This window comes from Lissotriton helveticus, chromosome 3_1, assembly GCF_964261635.1.
Source record: "Lissotriton helveticus chromosome 3_1, aLisHel1.1, whole genome shotgun sequence".
Taxonomy (NCBI): Eukaryota; Metazoa; Chordata; class Amphibia; order Caudata; family Salamandridae; genus Lissotriton; species Lissotriton helveticus.
In genome coordinates, this window is record NC_136061.1 from 699544767 (window position 1) to 699560197 (window position 15431).

The following is a 15431-nucleotide window of genomic DNA, read 5'->3' on the forward strand; positions in this document are numbered from 1 at the left end:
GCATTAAAACACCCCACATAAATGCACTCTTTGCCACATACCAGCAACCCACATAAATGCACTACACATCATGACACATAATTCCAAAATTTCTCTCAATGCCACACAGTTCCACGCCACACAATTCAACTCCACACATTTCCAATACACAGCACATAATTCACAACTCCAAACTACATCCAGTTCAAGTTTATTTGGTTTAGTTCTCTACTGAGAACAACACATTTTCTAATAAAACAGAAAATATATGGAATAAAATACATTTTTCAATATAATTTAAAAAATGATTACAAAAATGTAAACAAATTATGACAAACAAATTCGTTTGGTGGAGATTTACATAACATACTCAATCTTTCCACTGATGAACTATTGTATCTAAACTGAATCAATCTTAAATAACGCTTTCTGGCTTCAACTATCGGATTTGGACATATAGATAAAACATGCTTTAAATCTTGGATTCCTCCTTTACAAAAATCACATTCACTGCTAACTTTTTCTTTATAGTTCCATTTGGATGTCCACGTTTTAAGAGGGAAAATCCCAAGACGTAAAAGTATAATACAGCGCCGAACTCCATGCCTTAGGGTAAAATGGATATAATGTTGTAATTGTTTATATTCAATGGACGCAGCATGAAGTCCGTAATGATGGAGTTTAGAACAATGTTGAATGTCCAAGTCAAAACTAAGCCTCGGCGTTAGATGTTTTTAAAAAGCTTTAGTTGAGCAGGAGTCCATGATTTCAGAAGTGTAATTGTACAATTTGATAGTTTAATAGCAGAAATCAGATTTTGGCTAAAAATATACTTTGTTGATTCCTGCTCGAACGTCTCAAATTTTAGTAATGATCTTAGAGTACCTGGATCAGAGTGTAAAAGATTATAAGCCCATCTTAAAATGTTAGAGATTGCTCGAGCGTTGGAGCTAACTAAGGAACGTTCTAGACGTAATGCTTGTACCGGGATGGCTTGATGGACTTTAATCATTTTGCGTAGAATTTTCCCTTCCTTAATCTGCACTTGATGCCAGTGTTGTATTGGGATATATTCCAGGGCATATGATACAATTGGCGGGATCTTTGAACTATAAACCTGTAATAATGGGAGGAAATGCCTTTCTCCTGAAGAGGAATATAAACGTTGGAGCGCTCCGACGTGGATGTCTGCTTTTTGACTAATGTGTTGCAGATGCGGAGAGTATTGTAATGTTTGAGTGAATATTCGGCCCAGGTATGTGTACGCTTCTACCACTTCCAGCGATTCTCCCCCCCAATATCCAGTTGTACTTTTTGTATCTCTTTCTCCCTCTAAACGGTAGTATCTTTGTTTTTGTTGTATTGGGGATCAAGAAATTTTCGTTTGTGTATTTGGCGAGGGCTTCTAGATTCCTTTGGAGTCCAATTGGGGTAAGGTCAAATATTACAACATCATCAGCATACATTAGGATATAAATTTTGCAAGAGGTTTTTTTTGGAGGAAAATTAGTGTCCTGCAGAAAATGTGCCGGTAGGTTACTACGGTATAATGAAAAGAGGAGAGGGGCCAACAGGCTACCTAGCCTTAGTCCGTTAGATGTATCAATTGGTTGTGTAAGACCCTTCTCTTTTCCCATTAGAACTTGACACCAAGTTTCGGTGTGGAGTGATATAATTATGTAAAGGAGATTTGATGGAATTCCTTGGTTTCTGAGCTTATTCCAAAGGGTAGGTCTATCCACTGTGTCGAATGCTGTTGTAAAATCGACAAAGACAGCATAAACTATTTGTGATTTTGTAACCACATATTTATCTATGATTGTCTGTAATACTGCGATGTTATCAATAACAGCATGTTTTGGACGAAACCCAGCAGAATTAAAGGGGATGACTCCAGTGGAATAGGCCCAGGCTTTGAGATGGTACAATACGCTAGCCGCAAAGATTTTTCCTGTTGCATCCAATAAGGCAATCTGTCTGTAGTTACCGGGATGTAAGCGAGAGCCCATCTTAAAGATGGGAATCACTACACTCCCCTTCCATGATTTCGGAATTTGCCCTGTGGAGTAGCAATAAGAATATAAATGAGAAAAAACGTACTCCACATTTCCGAGTTGTTTTTAAGAGCCTTTACCGGGATCTGGTCCGGACCCATGGCGGCTGTAGACCTTGCAGTCTTTATATACTGCTCTATTTGATGAGTAGCAGGGGCAAGATTGTCTTCAATGATTTCCTCCAGTTCACTTGGTGCTTGCCTCCAATTTTCGCAACTTGGGTTTGGCTTATATAAATTGGTTAAGTATATTTCCCAGTCTGTTGGAGTAAGTGGTGATGCTTGCAAACATTTATTTGTTCCTGTTTGTTTAGCTATTAGATTCCAGTATGTACGAATATCACGATTATTAGCTACCATTTGAATGTCAATCCAATTTTTGTCCAGTTGTCTTTTCCATATTTTTTCCTTTTCCCTCCGTCAGCAGTTTTTAAAATGTTTGATTTCTTTATCTTTTGCCTCTGTAAATTGTAAAAATTGCTGTCGGATTAATTTGTTTAATGTACCAGTTTTTTCATTCACATTCTTTTTTCTATGTTTTATTGCCTGAGTATCCCGGTGTTTTGAGGTCTCCTCAAGAAGTTACATTATCTTGATAAGGGCCATTTCATAATTTGCTATTGGATCTGAAAAGTAATTTATTTGTAATAGTTGAGTTTTAATGATTGCAAGGTTGATTTTATTAAATACGGTAGAAGTCCATATTAGTTGCCCTTGGACATGGTTCACCATTACAGTACTATGAGAATACATAATAGTTGGAGAAGAAGTGGGTTCCAGCGTAATTCCATTTTCGAGGCTTAATATTGCGTGATCACTCCCTAGGACAAAAGTTGTAGTTAGTTTTAATACTCTTCCGAATAAACCCTGAGTACATATCATATAGTCCAGGATTGATGAACTAAAGTTGCCCTTTCTTGTAAAGGAAGCGGGGATATCTCCTTCTGTGCATCCATTTAATATGACGCCGTTTATTACTGGAAGAGAAGATAGTAGAATTTTCCCACGGTTATCTGCTTTAATCCCTGCAGGGAATAGTGGAGTAGGGATTAGCAGTACTTCCTCTTGTTCACCATATTCCCATTTTTCGAGAAGATCATTGGAGATCTTCCCATTAAAGTCACCTAATAGGAATACAGAAGGAAATCCTCCAGCTTTCACCACCTTTTCTATTTCCTCAAATGCTTTGAGGACGTAGATGTCTATTGAGGAACCTGGTGGAAAAATAAGAGTTGAAAATTAGTAAATTGAATGAAGTGTCTGTGGGAGTACTCCAACATTTGACCTTTATACATTGAGTATTTTTTTGATGCATAGGTAAAACTTCTTGGTCCCAACAGTAGTCCTCGTGGAGTAATATTGCTATACCTTCCTTGGAATTGCCCCCGCTTACCGATTCCGCTGGTATATCATATACGAAATAGCCATTTTGGAGAAAATATTTTATTTGCCAAATTTCTTGTAAAGTGACTATCGCAGAGGAATCTTGTAAAGTGACTATCGCAGAGGAATCTTTCAAAACTAATGCCATTTTCTCCTCACTCTTCTCTGCTATATTCCATGACGTTATGTTCAGCCTTCTGTTAAAAAGGGAGTTTATTTTCTCGACCCTGTTTGTGTCTATTTAAATTTTCCGGTAGCCAGGACCAATGCTGTTCCTTAGAAATAGTCTCCTTTTTTTCAATGTTTTTGTTCCAGATCTCTCTCCATTTTTGATCGAGATAATTAAGTTTCTATCCTGATTACTGGTAAGATTTTTTTGAACCCCTATCGTTTTGGTTAGAAACCTGTACTTTCATATTATTTTTTCCTTTAAACATCTCATGTGATTGATCTTCTTTGTTGCATATAGTTGCAGTATCATATCCGTTTTTATATAGGATCTCGATTTCTTTTAGGAGTATTGTCGGAATTACATTAGACCAGAATTCGACAGTAGCCACCGTAATTTTATCCTTTATTGGAAGCATCACTAATTTTATTTCAGAGCTTGTAATAAACTGAAGCGCAGGGATCTTCTAGATTACATTTATTATCCTTCCTCTATTTAAAGGGTCATTACCTGCAGGAAATAACTCAGAAATTTCCAAGAGACAAGACTGAGTTTGCTGTCTCTGAAGGTTAGTCACTCCAGAAATGTTCTCTGTGTTTTGATCTGGGATCAATACCAAATTCTCGTGATCAGACCTTGATGTAGAAAAACTTGGAGCCGATAGATTCAGTTGAATGTGGGTCTTTCTCCCTTTAGTTTCTAAATTATAGTGGTCATTTACTTGTGGATCTATTTCAGTTTTCGTAGCCCGCTCATTTACTGGAGATTTGCATTCTGAGGTTAAAATATTCAGCAATTTCAACTTCTGGGCTTTCTTTTTCTTGAATCTTCTTTTGGCTTTTTTCACGTTTTTTTGACATTGAGACTTTTTGGGCCTTTTTTCATTTTTGTTTACGTCTGAGGCCAGAGGATCTAAAGTTAAAGATTCAATTTTTGTTGTAGCTTTTTTGTTCATTGCATAATTATTAGAAATACCTTTGTCTCCTAGCTGATTAAAAATTGGATAAAAAGGAATTACTTCTGCTTGTTCTTTTTCAATATTTGACTCTTTAAATAACTGTTTTAGGGAATAAATGTCTCCATAATCTGTTTTCATCCTCATTACTTTGAGACTTCCATTCCGTTTGGGTTGCCTTTTGATTCTTACGTAAGGTTGACATTTCTGTTAACATGTTATCTTCATGTATGTCATGGTTTCTATCGCCCTCAGCCTGTTTGTGCAAAATGCTGATTAAGATCCTGTAATTTCTTTTTCTTGTTAACTAAATATTTGTGTGTCCAGCATTTGATCAGAATTGTCCATTATATTTCCCAAAAGAGATAGTATTGACGCCAAGATTTTTTGTAAAGTAAATAGTGAGTTAGACATTGAAATATAATCATTTGGTAAATTTGTACTGTTTAAAAATAACAGATCTGGAGATTGAGAGCAGTTCTCTACTAGGGCGGATATTTTTTTGGGGGTACTATTTAATGGAGCTGGCCTCTCCTTTGTTATTATCTCAACTTGGTGAGATAGGATGTCATTAATATTTATATCCGGTAGGGTAAAATCAGTATGAGAAATTTAATGGATCTTCTACCTTCTTGGTTAGTAGATACATCTAAACCTCCTTGTTGTTCGTCATTAGGTTTCGACCTGGCGAGAGCACGAAGTGCTCCGCCCAGGGCGAAAACTTTTGTCAACAGTATGGATGTTCGGCACGCCTCTGTTTCCCATTGGCTAGCTCCATAAATGGACGCTAGCCATTGGCAAACAGAGGCGTCCGTCATCCTGCGAGGCGACTCGTGGGCGTTCCTGTGATCTTTTTCTCATCCGGCCCCTTTTTGCTCGTCATGCGGCGGTGGGCGGGGTTTATTTTTTCCGACGTCGAGGTTTCATTTGGTCATTCCGCCGCCGGAGGAAGTCAAGGTGAGTGCCTTTCTTGCCGTTCCCACCCCCCTCCCGCTGTCCGTGTGCCCGTTCTGCCCCCCCTCCCGCTGTTCGTCTTCCCGCCCCCCCCCGCTGTCCGTGTGCCCGTAGGTGCTTGTTATTCTCTCTCTCCGCCCCATCAAATTCACACCCTTCTTCTTTCCATGACATTTTGTCTACATTCTTTGTCCAACTGCCTGCAGTGCAAGCCTACAGGGGTAAATCGGACATTCCCCATGTCAGCTTCAAATTCTTCTATGCGGGTGTTCGCAAATGTTGACATGCATGTACCCCAACCATATCTGTTGTTTTGTGGGTGCAATCGCCGTCATTGTACTGCCGTGCCTTGCTTTTCTTTGCTGCTGTATTTGTTTCTTTGTCAACCATGTCCTTCTTTCCGCGACTTTCCACGGTCCTTCGACCCCCAGCTTTGTCTGACCCTCTCCCTTCTATTTTATCTCTGATTTGCCATGCATTTATTTTTTAATAGCATATATTGATGTAGCGCTCTATGCCATTAGAACGGCCTAACAGCGCTATTGGTTTCGAGGACCTCCAAGCACTGGTTTTGAGGATGTCCTTCCATTGCCGCCTCTCACAATTTTCTCTTCCTCATCTTTGTGAGTCACCCCCGCTCCCCTCCAGGCACTTCTCTTCCATATGGCTGAATACCCCCCTCCCCCCGCCCGTTTTCCTTCTCTCATTATTTCCCCATCCTCTCCTTTGTCCTGTTTTACTACCTCCCTTTGACGCGAGCGGGTTACAGGTTTTGCAGGGCAGTCGTGTAAATGCTCGTTATTCCTAGCGCCTAACAACAGTGTTTACCTCATTTCTAAGCGCTTCTACATTTGGCAAATAATCGAACTGAGGATCGGTGTTAAAACAATGCATCAAGGGTCCTTAAGTTACGTGACTTGGGAAATCCGAGGTTTGAGCTACCGACTCCCTGTTTCGCATACCAGTCGGGCGGCACACTATGCTAAGAACAAATTTTTAGCAAGAAGTTTTATGTCATGCCTTTATTTACATCGGCCACGCCCCTTTGTGACCCTTCAGTTTTTTCATCCCGGTTAAAGCACTTGTTCCTAGAATGCTATGGTAAAATGTAGCCCCCAAGTGCTCAGATGCCTCAGTGCGACGACCCGTCTTAGTAAGGAGCCCACCCTCACTGCTTTGAGACCGCTGAGACGCCATTGTATCCTCTCAATATGGTGAAGTCACGTGGTATTGAGGGGAATCCAGCCTTGGAAAACCCTGATCGTGGTCAGGCAATGAAGCAATAAAACAACAAATGAGGTAAAAAGTGTTTCTTGGATGCCCCACGAACAGCTTTAAATATGTGGAATCACAAGAGAAGGCGAGGCATGGCAGAGGGCGGGGGTGGGGAGAACAGGGGAACCTTATTTTAAACTTGGCAGTAGGGAGGATAAAGCAATCTCCCTTCGTCCTTGTTATGTGACACACAACAAATGTGCTTTCTAAGGGAAACTGTTCTTACACTGGTGCGTTGTGAGCGCTGGATGATACAACTCTGCTTCCGACATAGGGGTACAGCCCTGCATGCTGGCCACCCACGTGCAGAGTGATGCAACCGTGCTTCTTACCAAGGCGTCTCGACCGGCATCGCGTACTGCCCCAGTGCGCCCTGCCGTTCCTCCACTCTTGTGCCAGGTCTTCCCAGCTCCTTCGCCTACACCCAGAAGTTCTGTCACAAATACGACTCCTCTCCTCCCTCGTACACACAAACCCAGCAGTTTCACCACAGTTCTGCCTCCTCTCTCAAGGCCACCGAGTACAATCAACTATAGACAAACAGGCGGTTTTTCGTTTTAATGTATGTCCAGATTTGTGTCGCAATGTATGGTGGTGCAGTGTATGACTGGGCGTTCGAGACCAAGTGAGTTGGGAAGGGAGCATGTATTGTATTGCACAGTCTTGAATACACTACCTCCTACAGGGACGCCTGCTGACTCTCCTCTTGATACTCTTCTGCAGGAGTAAATGCACAAGCCAGTTTTCATCGTAGTGCAAAATGATAACTGAAATAGTTGCAATACAAATTGCATTTGCGAGAGATTAAGCTATTGCCATTGTAAATGACAATGCCATTTATTTATCTGTTTTCAAAACCAACACATAAATAAAAAGTTTGTCATTCACAATGCCAATAGCTCAAACTTTTCCAAAGGCGAAACCGTTGCATTGTAAATGCTTGTTTTTCATAAATGGCAAAATTGTAGTGTAATTGTTCGTGCCTTTGACACACTGTTCATTTTTTCCTATCGGGATGTTACCTGTATCTATTTTATATAATTCCGTCTTCCTGAGCTGCTCCGTTTTCTGGTCGTACCTTCTCTTGATCGATTCTGGGAGTTTTGACGAAAAATTTGGATATTTTGGTACTCCCTGAGAGAAACCCAATATGGGGCGCCTTACCAGGGCACTTTCTTATTGGTTGTACCGTACCCATCCTTTTCAGGTGGATTGTACGTGTTAGTAATTTTTTGTAAGCCATTATATAAAAAAAAAATATATCACGTGGAGGGGCAAAAAGTTTTAATTATTTAAACTTTTATTTTAACACTGCGATCAATTACTGAAAGCAAGGTAGGGCTTTTTTTTATATTGCAATTTCTGGTCAGATATCCGAAGAGTGGTGGAAAAGATTTTGAACAAGTTGAGCTGAACAGGGGGGCAGGTGCTGCATCCGATACTAGCCGGGCTGCCTCTGCCTCTACCTGGAGCACACTCTCCGTCTAACAGAGCCCCACACGCACTGCACGTAGAAGATGCTCAGTTTCTAGTGTTGCTTGCTAAACACAAGGTCCGCTTGGTCCGAGTCCTTAATCGCAATCTCCCCAAAGGAAACTCGGTACCACAATGCACCCACAAGTACGCTCACCTGCGTCTTGGGTCAGACTGCGTCCGTCTTGCCTGTCTTTCTTGCCTTCCGTCTTTGCAGGGAGGCTGTTCACCTTCCGTCTTGCTGCCTCCTACTAAGTTCCAAGAATAGTCAGGTTGGTCAGGGGTGTAGCACACTTTGCACTTAGCCACAATTATAGCGGGATAGAGCAGAATAAAATCAACCACCCCTCCCTAAGCACAGGAGCGGAAAGATGCGTCAGTGAAAAATATCAGCGGGGGGTACCAGGAGCTGTGGGTCATGAAACAAGCCGCTGGTTACTGCCCGCAGGACACCTGCTACTGCTGCTCTGTGTCCTCTGCTCTCTCTCGCGGTCACTGTCCAAGCAGAGTCCGGTTCCAACCCCAATTCCGGTCCTGGCTGAGGGGTTTTTAGGCTTGGAAGCTGTGCTCTCCCTGGCCCCCTCGAATCCTTCCCGACTCTCCAATTACTTTCCCCAGCTTTCTGCTTTTCCACCGCCGCACGCCGTCCACAGGGGTCGCAACCTCATCAGGATCGGAGCACCGCGAGGCAAAATCGCCAGGTCCTGATGAATGGTGGGCTGCTGCACCTGGTTCGTCCCTGCTCGTCCCAACTCCGCACCACCCCCGCAGTCCGCCGCGGGAGATGCGAGAGCCGCAGGAGCTGGCGAAACCCAGTGGGCAGCGGTGGGGGACCTCAAGCTGGCCCAAGGCACTCGACGGGTCAATGCGGGCCACAGGCAGGCGGGAGAACTGGGAGGCAAAAGCTGGCAGTGCGCCGTAACAACAGCATCAGCGGGTAGCGGGCAGCAACAGCAACTGTCGAGTGGAACGAGTCTTCTCGTGAGTCACTTCCGGTCTACTCAGTCCAAACTACATATTTCAACTACACAACATAATCCCATTACACACAACAGATTTCAAGAAATTTTAACAGCACATCACATAATTCAAATCCACAACATGCCACTTCACAATAGCACTCCACATAATTAACTACATAACACACAATATCACTCGTCATAATTCCACTGCAGTTAATACCATTTAGTCACTATCCACATAATTCTACAGCACACCATGCAACATGTTTCCACTACACAACTCCACACAATTCCACAACAAACAATCCATCTCAACATCGCACTCACACCAATCCTGTTGTCTCTCCCAAGACGCACCCACTGCCCCTCTCATCTCTCCCTCACACTCCCACTACCCCTCTCATCTCGCAATTCCACTGCCCCCTCTCATCCCACCCTCACACTCCCTGTCTCCTTTCTGTACTGCCTCCTCACACATGTTACCTTCCTATACCTCCTAGTGCTGTGCACTGCTAAACCTGTCCCCCCCATCCCAGGTGTCCCTCCCACTCGTCTCGCTCTCTCTCTATGAATGAATGAAAGTTTGTAAAGCGATCTATTGCCGAGACGTCTTGGCGCTAGAACAGCAGAAATATGAAGGCAGGGGTGGAAATGATTACTCAGCAGGAAAATGGCAGGTTTTCAACAAGGCCCGGAAATGTACATGGGCCGGTGAGGATCTGATATTTAATGGTAGCTTATTCCATAGTTTAGGAGCTAGATAGGAGAGGCTTCTGCCACCCCACTTTGTTTTCTTGATTCTTGGAGTCTTAACGAGTGCTTGCTTTGTTAAGCGCAGGGAGCGACCAGGAATATACCATTGAAATAATTTACATTATTCTATGGGTCCACCTCCATGTAAGGTTTTATGAACCACACCTCTCTCTCGCTCTCATGCACTCTTCACGAGTGTCTCATCTTGCTTCACTTCAGGTCTTCAAACGCAGTTTCTTTCCTGTGGCCTTTCAAAATTCTCTTCTTAGGGTGCCTTCCATGTACAAAGGTGCACTCTGTTTATACGTCTGTGGCCTGCTGTTCCCTTCTTTCTCTCTTTCTCAAACACTCTTTCTGCTCCTCTGGAGTTCATTCACCACTTCATGCACAAACTATCTACCCATCTCTAGCTTCATTTCTATCTATTCTATGCAGCTTTCACCCCTGTCTATTCACCATGCCACATAATTCCATTACACAAATACACTCTACACTACACAATTCCACAACTAACAATTCCAATTCAATCCACGTAATACCACTCCAAACCACTTACATCCACTCCATTCCAAATCAAAATACATGGGTAAAAGACATTGTTATTTACATCGCCAACTGCTCTAACTATCATAAATGCGAGGCTGATTGCAGTGCAAATGCTTTCATTTATTTCTTTCCATGGCGCATCAGCCAAGTACTGTATCCATACGCTGTAGGTATTTGTGTTTTATGGGGACGACTTTTTATTATTCATGTGTTTCCCTGCCTGAGTGTGGTGCACTCTTCTTGTCTGCCGCGCTTTATCTTTTTTCCCCACCCACCCCGTGTCATGCTGTTTGTTTTCGTTCACATTTTCTTTCCGTGGATACATGAGGCATTGTAGCCCCTCTCACTCCCCCCTTGCTAAGCATGGCGGCGACTTTGGAGGTTGCATGCCTTTCTTTTTTTCTGCACATGGCCGCTTTTGTAGGCTCAGGGAGATTATGTAGTTTGCTCAACATCACAGGGTGTTGAAGCCGATACAGACTCGTTCTCTTTCCATTCAGCTCTGTGGTGCGGTCCCGTGTCACCTCTGAGGTGCCCGCGTACACTAAATGGCTTACTTCAAACGAAGGACGATGCTGAGTGTCCGTTACCAAAGCGTTCCTACTCTGTTGTCCAGATTGCGACGAGTCAGGTCTCCTTGTAAAGAACACACTTTAAGAGATTTTACTTGTCCGCAGAGGCATGTCTGAACTAGCTTTGAAATTAAGTATTTAGGTATACATAGAACGCTGTGAAAGTATGGATATTAATTGATTACACTTTAACAATTAATATACAAAATTATATTTTCTGCATTAAGTACATAAAAAAGTTTTCTAAACTATATGGCCATAGATGGTGTATTTGATAAAGAATGAAAATCCTCCTGGCTTTCTTTATGCTTTGGTTCTGTGCAGTGAGAAGGGTGTCCGTTGTAAGATGGCGGGTGGGTCCTGGCAGCCAAGGGGGCGTGGCCCTAAAGCGGGCTTGGCCCCAGTCCATTGTTGCTCTCTCCTTTCCATAACCCAACTCTGTCTCTGCATCACGATGGGCTTCCCATTGGAGTGCGCAAAGCCCCAGACCACCTCCAAGGCAATCAAGTTTCTCTTCGGAGGGCTAGCAGGGTAAAGCATGCCTGGGGCACCCTCTGGGAGCATGACACCCGCGGCTGGTGTAGGGTGTCTTCAAGGAACAGTACCCTGCACCCCAAGACACTATACCCTGCCAATCAACATTAGAGTCTGTGATCTCTGTACCCAGCCCACTCCCACCCTAGAAGGACTTAGTGTCCGCAGGAGGCAGCGCGCTGTCCCCTACTTCATAATGTTATGTTATTAACATTTATATCGCCCACGGCTACTCAAGAGTGTCCCGACGCAGAAGCCAAATGAAAACGATAAGGAGGTAAAAAACTGCAAAACTAGATAAACAGCAGAGTTTTTAGCCATTTCCCAAACAGCCTAGGATCTTGAGTGTTACGCAGCTCATATAGAAGGGAATTCCAAGCTTCTGCTGCCTTAAAGGATAGGGAGCTGCCCCCCATTCTTGTAAGAAGGAAGTGGGGGATCACTGTCAGACACTGCATGGCTGAACGCAGTTGTCTTTGTGGCGCCTAAAATGTTTCCTAAGATAGAGCGGGCCAGATCCGTCATGCAGCCATTCCCCCAAGCCTGAATACTGCCTACAGCCCTCAGAAGACCATACCCTAGGGACCCAGAGGAAACACTACACTGCACCACAGCACCCCCTCTACTGCCCCCTACACACATGCTATATGCACTGGTATCCTGGACACAGATTACTGTCCCCTCCCTACACCTAGATACTGCATTCACAGCACCAGAAGACTGTACCCTGAGGACCCACAGGAAACACTCAACTACACCATTGAGCACTCTCTACTGACCCTACATACATACTACATGTACTGGTATCCTGGATACAGTCTACTGCTCTCCCTACTCGTCGATGCTGCATACACAGCATCCAGGATCCTGTCTCCTGCTCCCTAGAAGACAAGACTTCCCCCGAACCCAAGGGCTTCATGCACATCATCCTTGATACTACATACTGCCCATGAAGAACAAACCCCAGGGGTCCCTAAGAAACAAAACTCTGTACCTCGGAACACCCTATACTACCCCCTTCACACACACATACTACATGCACTGGTACCATGGATACAGTCTGCTGCCTACCTACTCCTGGATACTCCATGGACAGCGCCCGGGATACTGTCTCCTTCTCCTTAGAAGACAAGAATGCCCCATAACCCCATTCATTCATACTTAGTCCCTAGACTGCTTCCTAATAAACTTTAAAAATCCTATTTAATTAAGGGTAGCTACATCTTTGAGGGGGCGCAGGGGGCTGGCCAGGCTACCACCCCAGGTTGCCAGTCACTATTTATTTATTTATTTTAAGAGTTTTATATAGCGCTGCTAGACCCGGAGGTATCAGAGCGCTTTACATGAGGCATTTAGCATTTAGCATATTACAAACGTTAAAAAATTTATCGTTGCGAGGAAGAGGAAAAACAAGGTTATACAAATACATCTAATGATTAGATCATTACAAAAACAGAAGATATTAAGGAGCAATGGGAGCGAGGGGAAAATAGGGGTAAGGGAAAAGAGGGAGAAGGGAAACGTGGGAATGAGTGGGAGCAGGGAGAAAGGAACTGACAAAGGACGGAACAAGACGGCAGGTCAGGATCAGAGGAGAGGGTGAGAAGGAAGATGGGGACAAGAAAAAGGGTTCTGAGAGAGGGAGAGGAGGTCGTCGGAAGAAGATATAAAGAGACAGCAGCTAAAGAACGAGGAGTGTCATGCACCAATGTCCGGCTGGGTAGGTGACGGCCGCGGGCGCCAGACTCCTCTATATCCGAACCAAGCGGCTCCACCGGGCATCGGCCATGTCGTCTCAACGTCTTTACATAAGTTTCCACAAAATTATAGAATTACACCAGTTACAAGTTACATGAGGGATTTAGCATTTAGCATATTATAAATAGCAGCACAGTGCCTGCACCCCCATGTCTACCAGCGAATGATTTATGAGGGAATTACAGGGACAATTCTGTGCAATTAATTATTGAGAAAACATTGAGAACGTTTTTCGAAAGATACTTAACAACTAGCTGCAGTCTTGGGACCCAATTCCATAGCCAACAATTCCAGTCCAACACATCTCTCCCTCGCACTTCCCTATCAACTCTCCCCCACACACCCACTACCCCTCTCCTCTCTTCCTCACAGTGCCACTACTCCCTCTCATCTCACAATCCCACTGCTCCCTTTCATCCCTCCTTCACACTCCTTCCTTCTCTCATCTATACTGCCTTCTCAAACATGCTACCTTCCTGTACCTCCTCATGATGTGCATTGGTCCACCACTCGTCCCCCCCCCCCACCCCTTGTCCCACTATCTGTCTCTTTCTCTCTTGTACTCTCACCTTCTCTATCGCTGTCTCAGGCACTCTTCCCACCTCTCTCATGTGGTTGACTTCAGGTCTTCTAATACAGTTTCTTTTCTGTGCCTTTTCAAGGCTTCTGTCACTCAACCAACGCTCTCCTCCTCCTCTTAGGGTGTATTCTTCGCACACAAATCCTCCCTCTTTATGCATCTGCTTTCTGCTCTCCCCTTCTTTCACTAATTCTCACACACTCTTTCTGCTCCTCTGTCTCGAGTTTATTCACCACTTCAGCACAAACTACCTATCCCTCTCTAGCTTACTTACTATCTTTTCTGTGCTACCCCAACCCTTATCTATTCACCATTCCACATCATTTCTCTACATAAATACACTCCACACCACACATTTTCACCCCACACAATTCCACAACTAACAATTCCAATAAAACCTACATAATTACACACCATATACATCCACTACACTCCAAACCAAAATACATAGGTAAAAACATTGTCATTTACAACACCGATAGCTCTAACTCTTGCAAATGTGAGACCTATTGCATTGCAAATGCTTGTTAATACATATGGTACCCCTATAGCAGGCCCTAAAGAGCCCATAGGGCAGGGTGCACATGTGTTTTCAAGGTTTACATGTCCCGTTAGTAAACCACTCCTAAATTCCTTTTACACTACTGTAAGGTCTCCCTCTCTCATAGGATAACATTGGGTTATCTGATTAAATGCAATAAGTGCTAACTTTTGATTGGGCCAAACTAAATACAAACCGTGTAGTTTGTTAAAGTTGCGCACTGTTCACATGGTGTGTTTACGATTTACTGTAGACAAAATCATCACAATGTTTAGTTTCACACTGTTATATTGTGTGCATTTATATTTGACAAAGTAACAAACATGTTTTCAAATAATGTTGACTTCAGTACATTGTCTATATGTGCATCATTCACTGTTATACATCTTCCAATATACAATACATAAACAAAATTCAATTCGTTGAAGTTCCATGTACATTGCCCAATGCATTTCGGAACCTAATGGTTCCTTCATCAGGGGCTGATCTGCAACAAAAAACATCATAATACACTGTTAGCGACCATGGGGATCAATAAAAAACCAAGTCTGTATGTGTTTAAACTCACATTAAGGTGAAAGCCTATCTTCTATGTTTGTAGTGTAAAGTACAAAGGGAAGAAATCCTCTTTTCTAAAAAAAGAATAGAGCACTATGACTAAGTGTGGTTACACTTCCTATCTTATTGACTTAGATAAGTCCGACAAACAACCTATAAACACCTCCGCTTACCATCAACGGTGAAATAATGGGACTAGATTCAACTGCAAGAAACAAATGTCAAAAAGACATCAGCTTGCACATTATAAAAAATAAGAATGAGTGACGAAAATTAGAGGTTACGCTTTTAAATGACATACCTTAGTTATAAGGAGTCAGTTTGTAGTGCTGAAAGACATATAAAAAGGCAACTAAGTTTCAGATCCTCACGTTAATACACAGACC

At 43.1% G+C, this 15431-nt stretch overlaps 1 protein-coding gene across 3 annotated transcripts in view; it reads left to right on the forward strand.

The window, feature by feature from the left end:
• The window catches only part of DNAJC24 (DnaJ heat shock protein family (Hsp40) member C24), a 303076-nt gene that overhangs the window by 8972 nt on the left and 278673 nt on the right, over window positions 1-15431 (forward strand). The window lies entirely within an intron of this gene.